General features: G+C 46.2%; 1 protein-coding gene across 8 annotated transcripts in view; it reads left to right on the top strand.

Annotated features, from left to right (window-relative positions):
• The first annotated feature begins 1,534 nt into the window (after positions 1-1,534).
• Positions 1,535-12,537, top strand: part of LOC138634759 (RNA binding protein fox-1 homolog 3-like) — a 371,961-nt gene continuing 360,958 nt past the window's right edge. For 2 of the 8 annotated variants that reach the window (XM_069721883.1, XM_069721882.1), the window contains exon 1: positions 1,538-1,970. The gene's annotated coding sequence lies outside the window, so the exon portion shown is untranslated. Of the gene's footprint in view, positions 1,971-12,537 lie in introns of all 8 variants that reach the window. The other 6 variants (XM_069721889.1, XM_069721886.1, XM_069721888.1 and 3 more) reach the window with 6 other exon arrangements.

The raw sequence follows: 12,537 nt of genomic DNA, 5'->3' as shown, positions 1-12,537 counted from the left end.
AGCTGCTGTTTGTGTACATTTGTGCTTTTTTTTTTTTGCATGTCAGCTGTGCATCCTCCCCTGCCCCCCCCCCCCACCCCCACCACCCAGCCACCCCTGCCACACCTGCACACACACATGATCTCTCATGCATACGATGGCGTGCTCTTGCCTCGGGCCAGTTGAGCCCCCCCTCCTCCCCCCCCGGTGGTGACTCCGCAAAGGCCTCAGGTAGCAACCGGGGGTCCCCCGCACACCTCCTCCCACCCTCCTTGAAACCGCGCCCGCTCGATGCCGAGGTGAATGCCAAGGAGCCTCAGAGCCACTCCATCAAGCAGCAACCCCCACCCCTCACCCGCCAACCCCCCAACCCTCACCCGCCACCCAGGGGAACACCAGCCAATGAATTACAGATTAGATCATTGTTACAGGATCATAACAGTGATCTAATTGCCAATTTCTCTTTTTTAATTGAATTTGGTGGAGTGAAGAGGACGGAGATAGGATTCAAGGGAGGTTGCGCCGAGCCCAATTGGAAGTCGGTCCCGCCGTTGACCGGGCGCGACGGTTAATGAGGGAAAAATACCGTTGCTTGACATTCGGCTGCAAACTTGGGCGTCGACGGCACAAAACGTCGGGACTAATCTCCTCTCCTTCCGCACTCAATCTGTTTTTTTTGGACTGTTCAGGGTGTGGGCCCAGTAGAATTAGTCGGATTGCGTTGACAGCATCGTGGATCACTGTTAAATCAGTGCACGCTGGGCTGCAGCTGCTCGCTTCCCCAATTTGCTTTTGTCGTCAGTCTTTTCTACAGTTTTAAGTTTTTCTCTTCTGTGTTTCTTTTTAAATGTCGTCCGTGTGAACCTGCTCTTCGACCTGGGATGCACTAATTGCAGTTTATCTGCGTCACACACACACACACACACACACACACACACACACACACACACACACACACACACACACACACACACACACACCTCCCAAATGGCGCGACCCTAAACAAGCCCCACGGTGTTGTCTGATTGTAGCTGGGTTAAATTAGATGAGATAAGTTAGCCCACATCTCCTGCACAGCCTTGCTTGAGAGCTGACAAGCCCAATACATCTGCTGCCGCTATGGTAATTGAGATGGGGAAGGCAAGGGAAGGGAGGTGGGGTCGGCGGCGGCTGGATGTGGAGGAGGGATTTGTGTGTGTGTGTGTGTGTGTAGAGGCGTGTGAATGGGAGGGGGAGAGAGGAGGCGGGGAGGGGGGTGGGGGGGTGCCTTGTTCCTCAGTACCTGTCATTGATGAGGAGCCAAGGAGAAGCTTCAGCTTGAAGCTGTCATCGGCCCTCTGAATCTGTCTGCCTCACTCTATCAACCCTCCCTCCTCCTCCCTCTCTCTCTCTCTCCCTGTGTGTGTGTGTGTGTGTGTGTGTGTGTGTGTGTGTGTGTGTGTGTGTGTGTGTGTGTGTGTGATGTGGATGCAGAGTGTGTGTGTCGTGAGCCAGCCAGTGAGCGTCTGTGTTGTGTGCCGCAGGAATCTGTGCAAAGCGGCTCTCCTCCTCTCGAAGGTGTTTTAAATCCGAGACGCCGGCCGGCAGACCGACCGGGGTTTAGCAGGCAGCCCGCCGCCCCCCCCCGACACCGCCGAGACCGACGCTCCCTCTCCCGGACTGACAGGCCAATCGCGAGCCACCGCTCGCCCTCCCTCCATCCCCACACTCCATCGCTCTCTCTCTCTCTCTCTGTTTCTCACTCACCCCCTCCTCTTCTTCCTCTCTCTTCTCTCGCTGCTTTTCATTCCTTTGCGCTCAATCCGTGCATCCCCTCCTCCTCCTCCTCCTCCTCCTCCTCTTCCACCACCACCTCCTCCTCCTCTTCCTCCTCCTCCTCCTCCTCACACCTTTTGGTCAGAAGAGGAAGAGGAAGCCCAGCCCAGGGAGAGACGCTGAGAGGATGAAACTCTGACACGCCGAACAGACCACAGGGAAACAAGAGCACAACTGTGAGTACAGCAGTCCTTTCACCTCTCACTCAGGCTTAACGCTGTCACACACACTTTGTCTCTTTCTCTCTCTCTCTCACACACACACACACACACACACACACACACACACACACACACACACACACACACACACACACACACACACACACACACACACACACACACACACACACACACACACACACACACACAGTCGCACGTGTCCGGCACATTTCATTTTACTTGAAGCACGCAGTCACTTCTCTCCACACACACCGATTCACCTTCCATCCGCTGCTCTTTGTCTGTTTCAGGCAGGATGACAATCAAAGTGCAGGAATGTGCAGTGTGTGTTTGTTTTAATGTCTTCTGGTTCGATTGGTGTTACTGAAGGCAAACAAAAAAACAACAACAATCCAGCAAACTGTCAGTCGCACTTTTCTTTTTTCTTTTTGAATGGAATCACTTTTTTTTTTTTTTTTTAAAGGGACTTTTTTTGCCCAAAAGTCAGCACGGCGGCATCTTTTGCGTGTCTTTTGTTTGGCTCTGATTGAGAGGAAAAAAAAAAAAAAAGCAGCGCGGCAGCAACGCACGCAAGGTCAACTCATGTTTTCACACTCTCACCGCCTCATGTTGCGAGCTTTCTTTTGTCTGGTTGCGGTTCCTTCTGTTTTTTTTACATTTTTTTTATTGTCAATAAAAAAAAAAATAGAAAAAAAAAGGCATGCGAAATCGCCCCATGAGGGGAAACGTCCCTGTTCTGATCTCCCATCTGAAACGCATAAGCTGCTATAAGCCAATAGATGCCAGAGGGGTGAAAAAAAAGAAAAAGGGGCGTACTTTGCTTCTCAATGGCACCAGAATCCCGAGCTATCCCCGCTGCTTATTGTTTAGCGCTCAGCCAAAGGAGATGGGAGGGGGGCGGGGAGGGGAGAGGGGGGCGGGGAGGGGGGAGGGGGGTCCGCGTGCCGGGGCTGATCTGTGCTGTTTTGCGCCACACTATTTTTTGATTATGTTCCTGGTTCATCTCTGGCCGAGGCGATTTCCTATTCCCTTCTCCCATTTCGAGAGCGGGGAGGATAATGTGATAGCGGCTCTACATGCGGGGAAGTGCAGACAGTGGATCTGTGCAGAGGACACAGATTGCATTTCCCCAGGAGGGGCTGCTCGGCACTTGTCATCAGCTTTCGCCGGTGATGCCGGCGAAGGGGGTGGGGGGCGGGGGAGTAGACGTGGTGTTTACAGCCACTCTCTCATTTAAAGAGCTCCCATTGGCCCTAATGCCACAGCTGCATCACCACCGGCCCGTCGCAATCCAGGTTTATATTACATTTGCGGAGCCCGGGATATTGTGCGGCGCCTCACTTTGCTTGTGAAAATCGGATGAGCAAATGTGGGGAAATGAAAAGATATATATGTTAAACATCCTTCGATATATTAGATTTGTTGTTGGGCTACAAACACCTGCAGTGAGAGCTGCACTATTTGCATTTTTATGATGCGGTTTAACACGAATCACATGAACCTCAGAAGCTATTGAAGCTCCAAAGAAATCAAATCACTCCTCATCTTTTAGTTGTTTCCAGTTGTATTTCTTGCCATTTTTCTTGGTTGTCTTTGTTGCAAATTCATAATTATAATGATTTTCTGTCACGTCGGGCGGCTATAGGTGATATTATTTATGTTTTCCAAGTTGCTGAATCTTAAATGAGGGATTGATTTTGACTGTTAGAAATATGCGGCGATACATCAGCGGCTCTGGAGACCCGACGAGCCTCCGGTTGCCGATGTGTCAGCAGAAGTGAATGAAAGAGCCTCCGACTGACATCCTCTCGTGTCTGGCCTTGGCAAATTTACTGAACCCTTGTGGTTTAATAGACGCAGACACACAATGTTAAATCAAGGTAAACAAGACAATTATGGAGCCTCTTCCACCTCCGTAGTTTCAAGAACCAGCAGCTTTATACCAACCGCCATCAAAGCGTCCACGTTCACGGCGAAGGGGAAGATTACAAAAGCTACGTCACAAAAAAAAGAAGAAAAGAAGTAATTTAAACTCTCAAGTAATGCAACTTTTCATTTTGGATTCGCCCGTGGCTTTCAAACCAAATTTCTGTCATGTAAATGCAGAGAGGCTTCTGACTCGGCCACTGACCAATTTAAATCTATCTTTTCCACGTCGTTCCTTTTCATTGTTGAGAAATATACTGAAGGCGAGTTAATAGCCTTTTTTGCAAGGCAACATATTTAATTACGTATATCTTTCAGCTGCAAAGTGTTTACCCCAGAGGTGCTGTTAATGGAAGCCTGTGCGATCTTTGCAGTTATTAAACTGCTTGTGAAGGCAGGAGAACCTACTGTCATACTATATTCATTACTATCCGAGCGTGCATCTGCACTTATCGATTAGATAGTTGGTAACCAGTCCCGATCATCAATACAGATCCTTACAAAGTGAGGGGGCCAGATAGTCTTTCCACTCTCCCTGAAGGCTCAATTACGCAGCACACCAGGAAACGTGGGGGGAAGGAGATCAGCCTTTGACAAGGTCAAATTATATATGTCAGCGTCAAATCATTTTGCTGAGGATTTCAGGCATGTCTGAATGTATGAAGGAAGACGCATCCGGAGAGTCAATAAATGTTAAATGCTGGAGCTCTTTAAATATTTTAATCAGATGCTTTACTGATTAAATTATGTCTACTTGAAGAAAAGGGCCTGAGCTCCTCCTGTGTGCCCCACCCCCCACTTTTCTTTTTATATATATATATATATATACAAAAACCCCAACTCTACCTGACTTTGGGATATTGGGTGCCAGTAATTGCACTTCTTGAATAATGAGCGGGGGAATTTCCCTACTTGTTAGCATTTAAACGCTTCTGATTACAAGTGCAAAACCGTCGTATGTTTTCCAGTCTCGACACAAACGTGTTGCAGAAAGTTGAAGCTCTAATTGGTGCGTTTGTGAGGCGGTTTGCTTTTTTACACAATGAATGGAAGAGCCTATTCAACAACTCTTGAATACCACAATTCAGTGAAGGACATGTGTCGCAAATATAGAAGATATTTTTCCTTCTGTTGATGGAAAGTCAAAAATCAGAGCCTTGCTTCAAAAAAACCTTTGTGAGAGAGCTGGTAATTGCTAGGTGAAGTGCTGCCATCTACATTTGGGAGGATTAACAAAGATATAGATATCTGCAAGGAATAAAAACTATTTTTTTGTCTCACAAAACAGCTTCTTGAATGACGAGTATAATTTTGGGTGAGGAGACTACGCGGATTCCCTTGTTTCAGTTATTGCTATTAATCTTTGCAGACAGTTATGGTTTTATTTGTCTGGATTTTGAGATATCTGTCTCGAAGGTTTCAAGAGCCATCAAGGGAAATGGAATTTAGTTTGTAGTGCTCAAAACTTGGAAAAAGTAGATATAAGAATTTATCTGTGTCTGTTTATGGCCTTTTTTCTGAAGCAATCGCAATGAAAAATAGTTGCAAATAAGGATTGTTTTCCTCATTTGCAACCAGTAAATGAATGTGCTGATTATTTGATCTGTAACATTTCTCTGCACCCATGGTAATATCCTAAAATGTCTTATCTTGTGCTACTACCGAATACCTTACTGTATAGCTTTGTTGCCATATTAGCATTTCCCAGCATGCCTTCAATTTTTCTTCCTAGCTTTTGAGAATAAATATCTGTTAAAATGAACACATCATGACACATGAAAGGAGGGAGGATATGATTCAAAACCTTAAGAGTACAAGGTAGGAACGTGACATCACAGCAAATTTCTGGAGTGGAATATCTTGGAGATAAACAAAACAGTGTGAAAGAATTTGATTTGGGGAGTTTATTTTCTATATGCGACTACAGCTTGGGTTTCAGCGGAGTAATATTTCAGTTTTGAGTCGCTGGGTGTTGAGGAGCATGACTCAACACTACTCATGGTATTTGCTGTGCAGCTTTGTTACCGTATTAGCAATTTCCCAGCATGCCTTCGCTATTTCTTCCTGACTTTCGAGAATAAAGCAACCAAATTTAACAATTTCATGGGCAGAAATCATTTGCTTTTGTAAAACATGCCGTTTTGGAACATTTCGATGGAGACATGATTTAAAACCATTAGTGAACAAGGTAGGAACGTGAAAAACATCCAATTTCTGGAGTGGAATATCCTGGGGTTCAATTTTGGGAATTTATTTTCTGAGCTATCTACAGCTTGTGTTCAGAGATCCTCTTTGTTGGAGTAATATTTTGCTGTTCTGTTTTGTTGGGTGTTGAGGAGCATGATTCAACAGTACTTCTGGTGCAGCTTTGTTGCCGTGTCAGTATTTCCCAGCATGCCCTCGCTATTTCTTCATAGCTATAAGTGTATAAGGTAAGAATATGATATACCTATCGCAGTCATTAGTTAGCTTTGTAACTTGTAACTAACGAACTACTTTATTTACGGAGCATTAATTGTTACACACTCTGTATATTTGGATTATTCCATATTTTTGATGAATATGTTGTTAATTTTGAGTCATCTATACCTAAAATCTTTATAGTTTGATTCAATTTTACCTTCATAAGTATCAACTAATACACTGACACCGCGAAAGCGTTCACAAATCTGGAAACTGTGAAGGTTTGCTTACAAAAATGATTGCAACTGTTACGTTTTTATCGAAGTCGTTGTTTCCTAATTTTCTGTGAATTGACTAATCAGTCAGTGACCTGCAGTGAAAACTGTCACCGGTGACGTCTGTTGATTATCCACCGACTGACCGGGCCATTTCTCTCTGGAACGACTCGTTTGCTATTGAGTTTTTAAAAATGTCACTGTGAATGCTCCGAGCGTCTCGCCACACATTATTTTGGGTTGGAGGCAGTAATCTCAGAGGTATCTCAAATTGGACAAATAAAGCAAAACTATTTTCACGACGGGGCAAGAAAAAAAAGTGTTTTTGCAAATTACCTTCTCGAAGTCCTGCAGCTAAATTGGGTCTGCGAAAACAATGTTTATTTAGTTGGTTTTATAAAAAAACAAGTTCATAGCGGCCCCTGCGTGGGCTTTTTTGCCACTCAGTCACCATTTAATCAGTCTGTACCCGCAGCATTAACCTTGAATACCTTTCCTTGTCATTCTCTGCAGGGTCATGCAAAGTATCATCAAATATTTATGGTATTAATAACTGCCTGTAGGAAGGAAAAAGGGACCTAAATAAATCTGCTCTGCAAAGCATACGATTAAGAAGTCCATTCCACGTAATAAATGAGTGCAGGGGACGGAGGTGGAGGTGGGGGTGGAGAGGGGATGGGATTGGGGGCGACGCGACGGGGGCAGTGGAGATGGAGATGCCATGGATGCACAGCTTTTTGTCGCGCGGTCGGGATATTCTTCCTGTAAATCTGTGCATCATCTGCGGTTGCAAATGTTTCTTCGGAGAGCTAACGCGAGAGAGGCGGAGAGAAATCGTTGTTGTGGATGGCTTGAGCCTTCGCGGTCCCCCCGGGGGAGGGGGGAGGGGAGGGAGGAGCGAGAGAGAGAGGGGGGGGGGGGTGCGCCCTCCTACATCGACAGACTCCAAATAGACAAACATGCAGACACCCACACACACATACACATGCGCAACACATATGTACACAGAGCTGTTTAGCATGGGGAGCCGATTGAGGCCGGGCCGACGTTTAATTATCTGTTTTTCAGCCGAGGTCTGCTGACAGTGATTAGAGCGAGGGCTTTTTTTGTGTGTGTGTTTTTTTTTTTTTTTTTTGGAGAGCGGTGCACACGCGGCCTAATGAGGAAAACTGGCCTCTCTATAGAGCTCTCCAGGCACACTTGATCTGCTCTGTGGCTCAGGAAGTGTATTTGTGTATTTGTGTATTTGTGTGTGTGTGTGTGTGTGTGTGTGTGTGTGTGCACAAGTGTGTGGGTGTGACTGTTGCTCCTCCAGGCTCGCTGCTGGGAGAGAGACACTCTGAATCTGAGCTTTAAAAGCTGATGGAAGACTTGAGACACTCCCAAAGCAAAAAAAAAAAAAAAAAGGTCTTTTCCATAATTGCTGTTTAATTGTGTCTTCTTGTGATGATTAACGTTTGCTTTACTTGGTCGAAGCTCCCTTTTTTTTTTTTGGGCTTTGGTGCTCGCGAAAAAGCTTGTGCTGCTTATAATGGGATTGTGTGAGCGGGACCCCGTGACAGCATGGACCCGGTCTGTATCCTGTGGAGTGTGTTTGGAAAAAGAAGCAAGCTGCTTTTTCCTTGCGAGAGAATTATAAATGGCTGTGTCCAAACTTTGGCAGCGCCGAGCCAAAAATACTCAGAGCGCAGTAGCGTGGAACAGCAGTGGATCTGGTGTTGATCTCGAAAACAAAGGGAGCTGATTTTCCACAAGGCTGAGAGAGAAAAAAAAACCCGACTTGAACGAGGTTAGAGACTTTCAAAAAATTCAGTCAAACGCTCGCAAGGGTTCAGGATACTTTGACCTAAATCTGCTCTGATCCGCTGCAGGGTTTCATATGTAAAACATTGTTGTTGTTTTTTTTTTTCATCTGAACATGAAAGAGGTTTCAGACTGCACCGAACGCAGAAGACATTTTCAGCAACGGGGAGATTGCACGGCCTCAAAATGTTTATTTTGTATTTTTTTTCCTTTCACCAAAAGCACTGGTCCAGCACATCAGCTCCCCCGGTATCGTGGGCTAAATCTCATTTGTGAAAATGCCAATGTTGGTGTGCACCTGACTGATAGATTTCCGCCCCGCACCGGGTTGGCTTTAGGCAAAAGGCCCGCACGTCATTTTCCACACCATTTTGTCCCAAAGTCGATTACTTTGCCTGTGCAGCGATGGCCGCCTCTGAATTGAACCGCACATTTAGCTCGCGAGCTGCCAATAAAAGTCAGAGAGCCCGGCTTCCATCAGCGTAATGATATTTCAGCCCCCAGTATTAGTTCAGCACTGTTCTCCACAGCTGTTTCTGCTCAATTAAAGATGGTCCATATTTGAATATGTAGAAAATCAGAGGCGCCAGGCCCGGCCCGGCCCGGGCCCCGTGTGCATTCAGATATGCTGTCGGACGGTTAAATGATGAAGTTTGAAATGGACTTTTTTCTTTTGTGTGGGGGGAGGGAGGAGGGGGGAGCTGTTCATTTGTAGCTGTGAAATTTTTTCCTTTAACGTTATTGATGTAGATTAACTTTTGAAAAGGTAAGTAAGTGAAATGTGAAATAATTCATCAAGAGGCAGCCATGTAAGAAATGTGATTTTCTCTGGAAGGGAGACCTCGTAGACCATTACCCCAAACAGAGGGAGTAGATTAAGGGCGGGGCTCTTTCTTCTTCTTCTTCTTCTTCTTCTTCTTCTTCTTCTTCTTCTTCTTCTTCTTCTTCTTCTTCTTCTCCTCCTCCTCCTCCTTCCTCCTCCTTCTTCCTCTTCTCTCCGTCTTCGGGTCCGACAGTCTGAAGAGCACATTTCCAACCCGACTGCCAGGCAGAGCGGAGGAAATACATTTCAGCTGGTGTCAGCCCCGTGTGCTCGTGGTTTGGAACTTCCGTTGTCTTTCCTCCCTCGTCCTCCTCCTCCTCCCCCCGCCCTTCCTCCCACTCCCCCCGCACCCACCCGACCACTTCGGCTTTATTTAGCGGGAGCTGTCATTTCCCATAAATCCCTAGGAGGAGGCGTCCGTCAGAGCTGCCAGCTCCCCTGCGTGGAGCACCTGTAACAGGGGAGCGAAGTGACAGTTGTGCTGGGACGGTCCCATCAAACACACACACACACACACACACACACACACACACACACACACACACACACACACACACACACACACACACACACACACACACACACACACACACACACACACACACACACACACACACACACACACACACACACACACACAGGGGGAGCATGGCTCGCTCTGAGACCTTTGTGAGTTTCTATACATAGCTTCAACAGTTGTCGAAAAAGTCACTGCATCATCGTCGGCGACTTTTGAGCTGCGAGTTAATTTGTGTCGTTACGATCTGCCGCCGTTTAGAAAAAAAGTAAATAAACCCGGCAAACAAACATTCGCCCAATCTCCGCGTCTTTGTATTTGCATCCGTCAGTCTCGACTTCTTCAATAAACGACCACGAGGTCACGGCGTCTGTCAACTGTCATTTGCCACCCGACTAATTGTTTTATTATTATATTTGTAAAAACGGCGCCTAAAAACGTCCGTGAGGTGTAAAAAGACAAGTCGTCTTTTTTTTATTATTAATTTTTCCCCCCCGTTTTATCTGATTCAGCTGTCAGCGCACATGCTCCATCATCTGCGCTCCAGGAAATTAGAAAGGAGAAACGTTTGACAGCACAATTTCACAAAACACCGCCACGCCATCATTTCATTTTCTCTCAACCATTTTATTTCTTTTATTTATTTCATTATTGTCTTTTGAAAAACAAACAGAGCGATAACAGCGGCGGTTTTCAGGTAATGTATCCTCGTTGCCGAGTTACGCCCCCCCCCCCCCCACACACACACACACACTCTTCCCAGGAGATTTAACCCCGGGTCGTTAGGCGGTGCACAGGTGAGGATGTCGGCCAATCAAAAAAATAATAATCGTGTAGCGGAGTAAAGAGCAGTTTGGTTTGACGGCTTGATGCCATCTTTGACGTTGCGATGGCGACGCTCGGCCGGCCGGTCCGACTCTGCCCTTGGCGTTCTGGCCCCGAGCTGTTGCGGTGAGTCTCGACCGAGAAGTCATCAGCCGGCGTGCAGCGGCGCGGCGGTTATTCATCACCGATGTCAGTAACTGACGGCTGCTTATCTCTCAGGTATCGATCAGAGGACCGTGCAGAGGGGACCGAAGCGCCGCGGCCAATCAATGGGGGGCATTTAATTCTCCTTGAACGTCTGCTTTTTCTTTTTTTTTTTTTTTTATCCTCGCTGCTGATTGGTCCAGGTTTATTCTGGTGCCTCGCTAGTTGTGTTTTTTGTGTGTTTTTTTTTCCTGTTCTGCGCTATGAAAAGGAGTGGGAGGAGAGTGATGAACACTTTGGCGTTGGCAGCGCGCTGAGCCTCTCGCCGATGTGTGCGCGGCATATGTGCGAGAATCCTGTTGTGTTCCCCCTCCGCTGCCAAGAACCCACAGATCTAGCTCAGAGGTTTGATTCAAATTTGCACTCTAATTTCGGTGCACATAATTCCATCACAGAGACGGCGAGGACCAAAAAAAAAGAAAAGAAAAAGAAAAGAAAAGCTTTTCCACTCAGGAAGTTTCCCTGGATTACCTCCAGTGTCTCAGCAGAGGAAGTACATGTGTAATCTGTGAAAACACCCCGAGAGATCTTTGTGTTCCTTCTGCTTGTTGGAGATTTTGTAGAATTACCGGGCTTTCGTTCGGTGCGGCTGATATTTTTTTGAAGGCGTTGAAGCCAGTTGCAACTTGTTGTAAAAAGGAGAAAAGAGTGTTTTCCAGGACCTGAAGGTTGACGGCAAGCCAGCAGGACAGAAAGATCTACGAGCTGATAGACATGTAGAAAACCTCGACGAGGTTTCGAGGGGGAACACCGTAAAGCCGTAAAGAAACGGAAGCAATCACGGATGGTAATGGTAAACCATTAGCATCAATCAGATGTTACGGGCAGAACTTCTCTGATTTAAAGCTCCTCTGTAGCCTCCGAGACGAGGAAACATCCAGTCAGATCTGGTGTCTGATGAAAACATCAAACGTCAAATATCGAATGAATCTCCAGAACGTCTCGGTGTTGAAACTGTTGGCTTGAGTCAGACGTCGCTGATGAAGCATCTGATGGGTCGCCTTAAAGGGGAACATGGTGCTTTTATTCTGAAACTCTGCTGGCAGAACTTTGCACGATTTACTGTTCAAATATCTGCTTTCCCGTTCCAGCCCGTTTATTCTTCCCTTAAAGTCTGAAACAAGGCTCAAAGATATCAATAATATGCCGCGACTACAAGCGTTTCAGCATTTTTATGCATTCTTCAAGCTAGATTTTGATTTCTTCGTCGGACCAAATTACAGGAAGGACTGTGTGCTACTGCGGCACATTTTCTTTTTACTTTTAAGTTGTTTTTTTTCTTGGTGTTTTCTTTAATTCGTGATGAGATGCTGCCGAAACTACCTGTAATTGGTCCGAACCATCCAGAAAGTATTTTCACTCTACAAGTGAAGCGTACCAGTTGGATCCAGCCTGAAAGCACCTCTTTTGGTTGGACCTTTGGTCCGGTTCGTGGTCCCAGGCTCCTTCGACACTGGACCAAACTCAAAAGTCTAAAGACGAGCCTAAAACAAACTCTTAAACAATCACAAAATAAAGCGATGTTTCCTTTTCTTGAGTTGAAATGAAGGCTTTTGGTCTCTTATTATCAAGAGGTTCTTAAAATTTGCAAATTAATCCCGTGACATTTACTGGACCGTAAATCTCAGTTGTTTGTTGTTCGTCAGTCTCTCTGTTTGTGTAAATAACTCAGCAGTTGGAGGTCCTGTAAGGGTGAGGAGTTGAAGTGTGTTTTCTCTGAGCGTTAAGTACCCCGCGCGAGTACGAGATTATTTATTCAAACTGTCTCTTGAGCCCCGTCATTGT

The sequence above is a fragment of the Brachyistius frenatus genome, unplaced genomic scaffold, assembly GCF_029030835.1.
Source record: "Brachyistius frenatus isolate BFR_SWC_R1_liver_20210118 unplaced genomic scaffold, ASM2903083v1 Contig_277, whole genome shotgun sequence".
Taxonomy (NCBI): domain Eukaryota; kingdom Metazoa; phylum Chordata; class Actinopteri; family Embiotocidae; genus Brachyistius; species Brachyistius frenatus.
Note: the sequence above shows the minus strand (reverse complement) of the source record. Positions and strands in the feature narration are given on the sequence as shown.